Consider the following 8827-nt stretch of genomic DNA (forward strand, 5'->3'; position numbering starts at 1 on the left):
AAATTAAAAAAAACAGCATTTTAGCTTACACATGATTAGATGATAAAATCAGCAGAGCTTCCCCTCATTTCAGATCTTCCCCTCAGATCTAAAGTGACTGAACTTCCAAGTGCACTCGTATTGCAAAGTGGGTTTGCCTTTAGTAAATCAACCCCATTGTGTTGGATGATACTGGAATTTAGCTGCAGAAATGACCCCCTTTTCCCAGAGGATGTCCCTAGACTTCCTAAAAAGCGAACCTGCGAAATAAAAAAAGATTGGAAGGACTATCTTCTTCAATAAAAATAAAAAAATAGCAAATTTTTTGCATCCATTTAAAAACCATGGCAAGCCAGATCCCAGAATTCCATGACGATATAGCATCAATGTCTGGGGACTTCTTCCCTTTTGAGTCCTGTCATCTGGGTTATCACTGCTCCAAGCAGCAGGAATTTCTTATTGTTCATGCTTCTCCACTTAAACAATACATATAAAATAAATCTGTTGCAGCGTGCCTGCTATTGCCGAGTAGCCAGCAGTGGAAAATCACTGTTTGCTCTTTTCTTTAAATCTCCTACGCAATACCAGACATTTGCAAAGAGTAAGGAACTCATTATTCAAGGTGGCCGTACCCAGGGAGAATCCTGTACATTGTAACTATTAATCCAGGTTCTTCCAGACTCAGCACAAACATGTACTTTAGCTAATTAATGAATTGCTACGACTCCCGCGGCGTTCTTCTTTGTTTACTTTGATTCCCTTTAAAGACTTTTTTCTCCATTATTTCTCAGCAGATGTTATAAATCGCATGACACCTTCATTGCATAGGGCTTGTCTGCTACAGGTGGAATCAAAAGTACATGGAATATATATATATATATATATATATATATATATATATATATATATATATATATATATATATATATATATTAATTAGTTAAAGCTTCCCTTCGCAAAGAATACCCAATCACATGCCAGGAAAATAAATTTTTGCTTGCATGTGATTGGATGATGGAGGTCAGCAGAATTTCTGCTCATTTACTAAGGTCTGGACCAACTGCACTTTTCAGAGTGCACAGTCTATTTGCCTTTAGTAAATCAACCCCAATATTGATGCATCTGACACAATCATAGATTTGCTCCAACAGAGAAAAGCTCGTATTTACCCCCACTTTGCTCCTCACTGATATGGCCGTATTTTTTTTATGAATGCGTCGCAACAATAGCGTTATACAGTAAGGCTGCGTTTAAATGTGCGCCCTTAGATCGCTTTTCAGAAGTATTTAACAGGCAGTTAGGAGGCACAATGATGCCTCCACACTGCCTGCTTAACCCAGTAAATGCTGCACCAATGCTCCGCAACCACATGCATTGCACGGGGTTTGCGGAGTTTCCCTTTTCGCTTGAGTGGGCCACTCTTGCCAGCGGTACTGCCCGATAAATGTGCTAGGAGCGATCATTTTTGCCAGAGCACAAGGCAAAGCATCATGACTGCACCATGTGACACCCCTGTCCACTGCCTTTGCCTAAGGGGCACTACAAATGCATGTTTTTAGGGATGGTTTACATCATATACAGTAGTTTTTTTTTTTGCTGCATCAAAAACACATGGACAGTAGGTAATGGATTTTAATGAAAAAAATTTCACACTATAGCAGTGCGTTCCAGTGTAGTCAACAAAAAGTAGAACATTTTTTCTGCAAGGAACTTCACTGGAATGTGGCAAAATGCATAAAAAATGCAACACAACGCAGAAAAACGCACCAGAATGCGTTACAGCCCAAAATAAGGAAGCTTTAGAAAAAAAAGAGGAAAAATGCACTGGTTCACATACATGCAGTGCAGTGCGTTTTTTTTACTGCATCAAAAAAACATGGATTGGACAGTAGGTTACATGGAGTTCCTTAGTAATGTTCACACAACTGCAGTGCGTTCCAGGACAATCAACAAAAGTAGAACATGCTGCATTTTTTTTGTTGCAAGGAACTACACTGGAATGTGGCAAAATACATAAAAAATGCACCGGAAAACATATAAAACGCACCAGAATGCCTAAGGGCCAGTTCACACCAGATGCAATTCCATGCACTTTTTTTCTGCACTAAAAAAAAATGCACGCACTGTGTTTTCCATGTATTCCAATGGCTCTAGTTCACAACGGAAACTGACTGCATGGTGTGAACTAGAGCTATTGGAATACATGGAAAACACTGTGCATGCATTTTTAGTGCAGGAAAAAAGCGCACAGAACTGCATCTGGTGTGAACTGCCCCTTACAGCCAAAAAAAAGAGAGGAAACTTTAGAACAAGATGGGAAAAATGCACTAGTTCACATCACATGTAGTCCAGTGCATTTTTTTACTGCAATGGATTGGATAGGAGGTTACATGGATTTCAATGGCAATGTTCATACCATGGCAGTGTGTTCCAGTACAGTCAACAAAATCGGAGCATGCTGCATTATTTCTGCAAGGAACTGCACAGGAATGTGGCAAACTGCATCAAAAACGCACCAGGAAGCATTATAGCAAAAAGCCCCCCTCCCCCCCAAAAAAAGACGTGAAAAACGCATTGAAAATGCATCAAAAACACACGAGACGCATAAATAATACATATGCGCTGAACTGCATCTGGTTTGAACTGGCCCTTACAGCAAAAAAAAGAAGGTAACTTTAGAACAAGAGGGGAAAAATGCACTAGTTCACATCACATGCAGTCTAGTGCAATTTTTTTTTTACTGCATCAAAAATGCATGGATTGGACAGTAGGTTACATGGATTTCAATGGCAATATTCACACCATGGCAGTGTGTTCCGGTACAGTCAACAAAAGCAGAACATGCTGCATTTTTTCTGCAAGGAACTGCACTGGAATGTGGCAAACTGCATCAAAAACGCACAAGGACACATTATAGCAAAAAAAAAAAGGAAAAAAAACAAAATGTGAAAAACGCACTGGAACACATAGAACCTGCATCAAAAAGGCACCAGAAGGCATTGAAACTGCATGAAAAACGCACCAGGACGCATTATAGAAAAAAAAAAACAAGAGGTAAAAAACGCACTGGAACACATTGAAAATGCATCAAAAACACACGAGATGCATAAAAAATACATATGGAGAAACACATCTGGACTGCGCATCTGTGATGTGAACTGGCCCTAAATGTCCTCTAACTACAAGCCTAAATGAGCCCTAAAAGTGTTGCAAATAAGAACTACTTAGATTTTTCGCACGCGTTGGTACTAACAATGTACATGCCATGGGGTGTTCTCTTATTACAGATCACAAAATTGTGTTGAAAGTGCCTAATTATATGGCCCCCAATGTGCCTGTCTATAATTCTAATATAGTGCTATACTATCTTACATTATATTTTTCCTAAGTGACACAAAACAACATAACTTTTGTGTGCGTTTAGACGTTGTCACCTGTGCCTGATTCTAGAATGCACTGATCCTGACAGCCTGATCGCTATACTACACACATCCCCCTTACCCCACTGTACACTGCAGCACAGGACGAGCCCAGCCTGCCTAGAATAGGAATCCACCTGTCAGTCCCCCGTGCAAAGACCAACCTTGGCTGCTGGAAGCTGTGGCCCTCCCGGACAATGCAGAGCAGCTGAAACACCTGTGATCTGAATCGTGAAAATGTGAGCAGGCTCTATTCACTCCTCTAGACTGGAAGTTATGGAGGGGGGTGCTTTATCTGAGATGAGGAGGTGGGGGAGAGTGCCCAGACAGAGCAGGCAAAGTTCAGTGGGAGGGGGTAGAACTTTACACCCCGCGCAGCAAGGAGGTAGTGGATATTATCCAAGGAAAGGGGGGTGTGGGTGGTGGTAGGACTAAGAACACTACATCAGCAGCATTACCAACTTCCTGACATACCTCCACTCTCATCTGCTTCTTTTTTAGATCCCAGAACTATTGTAGAGTATACCTGAATGTGGCCGTCACTCTAATGATCGAAGGATATGAAGAAATGTATATAACTACTCTAATGATCAGAGGATAGGAAGAAGTGTATATAACTACTCTAATGATCAGAGGATAGGAAGAGGTGTATATAACTACTCTAATGATCGAAGGATAGGAAGAAGTATATATAACTACTCTAATGATCAGAGGATAGGAAGAGGTGTATATAACTACTCTAATGATCGAAGGATAGGAAGAGGAGTATATAACTACTCTAATGATCGAAGGATAGGAAGAGGTGTATATAACTACTCTAATGATCGAAGGATAGGAAGAAATGTATATAACTATTCTAGAGATCGAAGGATAGGAAGAGGAGTATATAACTACTCTAATGATCGAAGGATAGGAAGAGGTGTATATAACTACTCTAATGATCGAAGGATAGGAAGAAATGTATATAACTATTCTAGTGATCGAAGGATAGGAAGAGGTCTATATAACTACTCTAATGATCAGAGGATAGGAAGAGGTGTATATAACTACTCTAATGATCGAAGGATAGGAAGAGGAGTATATAACTACTCTAATGATCAGAGGATAGGAAGAGGTGTATATAACTACTCTAATGATCGAAGGATAGGAAGAGGTGTATATAACTACTCTAATGATCGAAGGATAGGAAGAAATGTATATAACTATTCTAGTGATCGAAGGATAGGAAGAGGTCTATATAACTACTCTAATGATCAAAGGATAGGAAGAAGTGTATATAACTACTCTAATGATCGAAGTATAGGAAGAGGTATATATAACTACTCTAATGATCGAAGGGTATGAAGAGGAGTATATAACTACTCTAATGATCGAAGGATAGGAAGAAGTGTATATAACTACTCTAATGATCGAAGTATAGGAAGAGGTATATATAACTACTCTAATGATCGAAGGGTATGAAGAGGAGTATATAACTACTCTAATGATCGAAGGATAGGAAGAAGTGTATATAACTACTCTAATGATCGAAGTATAGGAAGAGGTATATATAACTACTCTAATGATCGAAGGGTATGAAGAGGAGTATATAACTACTCTAATGATCGAAGGATATGAAGAAATGTATATAACTACTCTAATGATTGAAGGATAGGAAGCAGTGTATATAACTACTCTAATGATCGAAGGATAGGAAGAGGTGTATATAACTACTCTAATGATCGAAGGATAGGAAGAAGTGTATATAACTACTCTAATGATCGAAGGATAGGAAGAGGTATATATAACTACTCTAATGATCAAAGGATAGGAAGAAGTGTATATAACTACTCTAATGATCGAAGGATAGGAAGAAATGGGGGCGGCACAGTGGTGTAGTGGATAACACTTTCACCTAGCAGTAAGAAGGGTCGCTGGTTTGAATCCCAACCACGACACTACCTGCCTGGAGTTTGCATGTTCTCCCTGTGCCTGCGTGGGTTTCCTCCAGGTACTCCGGTTTCCTCCCACACTCCAAAGACATGCTGGTAAGTTAATTGGATCCTGTCTAAATTGTCCCTAGTATGTATGAATGTGAGTTAGGGACCTTAGATTGTAAGCTCCTTGAGGGTGGGGACTGATGTGAATGTACAATGTATATGTAAAGCGCTGCGTAAATTGACAGCACTATATACTGTAAGTACCTGAAATAAATAAATAAATAAAGAAGTGTATATAACTACTCTAATGATCAAAGGATAGGAAGAGGTCTATATAACTACTCTAATGATCGAAGGGTATGAAGAGGAGTATATAACTACTCGAATGATAGGAAGAGGAGTATATAACTACTCTAGTGATCAAAGGATAGGAAGAGGTGTATATAACTACTCTAATGATCGAAGGATAGGAAGAGGTGTATATAACTACTCTAATGATCGATGGATATGAAGAGGTGTATATAACTACTCTAATGATCGATGGATAGGAAGAGGAGTATATTACTACTCTAATGATCAAAGGATAGGAAGAGGTGTATATAACTACTCTAATGAATGAAGGATATGAAGAGGTGTATATAACTACTCTAATGATTGAAGGATATGAAGAGGCGTATATAACTACTCTAATGAACGAAGGATATGAAGAAGTGTATATAACTCAGTTATGGTTCAGTTAGGAGAAAATCATTGAGCTTTACAAACAACTCAAAAAGCAGCGAAGCGACCCATCGCAATCAATCTCAGATCAGGTTTCAGTTGTTTAAAGAAGACCTCTAACTAACACCCTACGCTTCTATTCCCTTGCAGATGCCGATCCCACGCTTCCTTAACCTCCAGTTGGCCTTCCTGGCTGATTGTAGAAGAGGAGGGATCGCTACCCCACCCCCTGTTTTTTCGGCGTTCAATGGCAAAATTAGGGGACGGGATAATAAAAGCTCCCTGTTTATGTCTAATGTAGAACGCAAGCAGAATGAAGATGAAGAACGTGGTGGCATGGCTCCAGAAGCACCAACAAAGAGAGAAAGGCCCAAGGTAAGTTCATTATCATTCTTGAGGGCTTGTGTCATGAGGGTAATGGACGCCGATTCCTAATTGCTGTCCTTAGATTAGCGTACATGAGTTTAGTAAATAAAGCCACATGTCGAAATTTTGTTTGGTCTAATTTTGGTCTCTAATTATTTTGTATTTTAGCATCACCTCTTCGAATTCTTGTGTAAAGCACAATTCTCCATGCAGAAACGTTTTTCGTCTTTTCTCATTCTGTCCCGGGATTAGCAGCTCAGAGTTTCCTCTATAAACTCCATAGACAGCTGTCAGTGCACTGAGCGTTGCAGCTGGTGATATAAGATCCAGCACTGTATCAATCTAAGGAATGCGAACTATGATGTACTTATGTTGTACTCACCATTACAGGTTGGAATATTCAATAAATAAAAGCAATGCATACCCAAGTCCAGACATAGCTGAAAAAACTGGACTTATACATTTGTATAGGACCACTGATTTCCCTGCCTAGATCTTAAAGAATAACTGCGAAAAAGTGCGTGAATTGATGGTCATTCTCCTATTTTAATCGCTGTTCAACCGTGTGTTCTTTGTGGCTTTGGCCCAGACAGAAAGCTTAGTCTGCATGTGTCACCATTCACCCTATGGAGAATATTTATCAATGATGTTAAATAGAAAGTCAATGCTAAGCATAGTTACATAGTGAGTGAGGTTGAAAAAAGACACAAGTCCATCAAGTCCAACCTATGTTTGTGATTATATGTCAGTATTACATTGTATATCATTGTATGTTGTGGTCATTCAGGAGCTTATCTAATAGTTTTTTGAAACTATCAATGCTCCCCCAATGAGACCACCATCTGTGGAAGAGAATTCCACATCCTTGCTGCTCTTACAGTAAAGAACCCTCTATGTCGTTTAAGGTTAAACCTCTTTTCTTCTCATTTTAATGAGTGTCCACGAGTCTTGTTAAACTCCCTTCTGTGAAAAAGTTTTATCCCTATTGTGGGGTCACCAGTACAGTATTTATAAATTGAAATCATATCCGCACAGCTGGTGAAAAGGAGGCGGCGGGCTGTGGGAAGGTGAGAGTCCAGTGTAGTTTTTTTCTTTGGGGCAGTGGGAGAACCTCCTGGTGTAGTATGGGGGCGATAGCCCCCCTGTCTCACCCCCCTCTCTCTCACCCCTCTCTCTTAATCCCCCCTCTCTCTCTTTTCCCCTAACTCTTCCCCCCTCTCTGCCCCACCTCTTTGTCCCTCCCCCTCTCTATCACCCCCTCTTTCTCTAACCCCTCTCTCTCTCAACTTCCCTCTTTTTCAATTCCCCTTCTCTCTCTCCCCCCACTTCCCTCCTCTCTCTCTCCCTACTTTTCCCCCCTGCCTCTCTCTCTCACTCCCCTCTTTCTCACCCAGCTATCTCTCTTTCACCCCCCTCTCTCACCCCATTTCCCTCACCCTCCACTCTCTCTCACCCCCCTCTCTCTCACTCCCCTCTTTCTCACCCAGATATCTTTCTTTCACCCCCTCTCTCATCCCCCTCTCTCACCCACCTCTTCCCTCCCGCTCTCTCACCAACCTCTCTCAATCTCTCTCACCCCCTCTCTCTCTATCACCCCCTCTCTCTCACCCCTTCTCTCTCTCTATCCCCCCTCTCTATTTCCCCCTCTCTCTCCCCTCCTCTCTCTCACCCCCCTCTCTCACCCTACTCTCTCTATCACCCCCTGTCTCTCTATCACCCCACTCTCTCTATTACCCCCTCTCACTCTCACCCCCTCACTCTCTATCACCCCCTCTCTCTCTCTGTCCCCCCCCCCCCACCTCCCTCTCTCTCTCACACCTTCCTCTCTCTCTAACCCCACCTTTGAAGAGGCGGAGCTCTACTAGGAAGAAGTGGGGCCTAAAGAGGAAGGTGAGGAGTTTACAGAGGAAGGGGTGGATCTTAAACAGGATGGTGTGGAACAAATTTAGAGGGGAAAACACCTGATTTTAGTCTTGCCTAGAGCAGCACAAAACCAAAATACACCACTGGCTATGTGAGTACGAGTCCCCAAATGCACACTGTCTGTGTTCAGGGATCTGTACCCACACCACCCACAAGGCTGTCAGAATAAAAGCAGCGTCTGTGTACATGTAGCCACTGCTGCCCAATTGACATAAATGGGAGTACCTGCACAAGGATGCACAAAACACCTGTGAATCCCCATGTGGGCAAACAAGACCCTCGCACAGGCATACACTCAAACACACGGATATGACTGGGGCCTTAAATGGAGTTTACTAAGGCTACCTTCAGCTTAGCCTGCACTGCAAAACACAAGATTTTACTGTGCAAGCTAGTGCTGTGCCCGCTGCGGAGGATCAGGGTGATGTGCTGTGCCTGCTGCGGAGGATCAGGGTGATGTGCTGTGCCCACTGCGGAGGATCAGGGCGATGCGCATTTCAC

At 41.7% G+C, this 8827-nt stretch overlaps 1 protein-coding gene across 1 annotated transcript in view; it reads right to left on the reverse strand.

Moving 5' to 3' along the window:
* STRA6 (signaling receptor and transporter of retinol STRA6) overlaps positions 1-3721 on the reverse strand; it is a 122624-nt gene extending 118903 nt beyond the window's left edge. The window contains exon 1 of the mRNA XM_077472386.1: positions 3563-3721. The gene's annotated coding sequence lies outside the window, so the exon portion shown is untranslated. The remainder of the gene's footprint in view (positions 1-3562) is intronic.
* Positions 3722-8827: the final 5106 nt, after the last annotated feature.

This window comes from Lithobates pipiens, unplaced genomic scaffold, assembly GCF_037356315.1.
Source record: "Lithobates pipiens isolate NorthernLeopardFrog02 unplaced genomic scaffold, aLitPip1_a1.2 Scaffold_8, whole genome shotgun sequence".
NCBI lineage: Eukaryota > Metazoa > Chordata > Amphibia > Anura > Ranidae > Lithobates > Lithobates pipiens.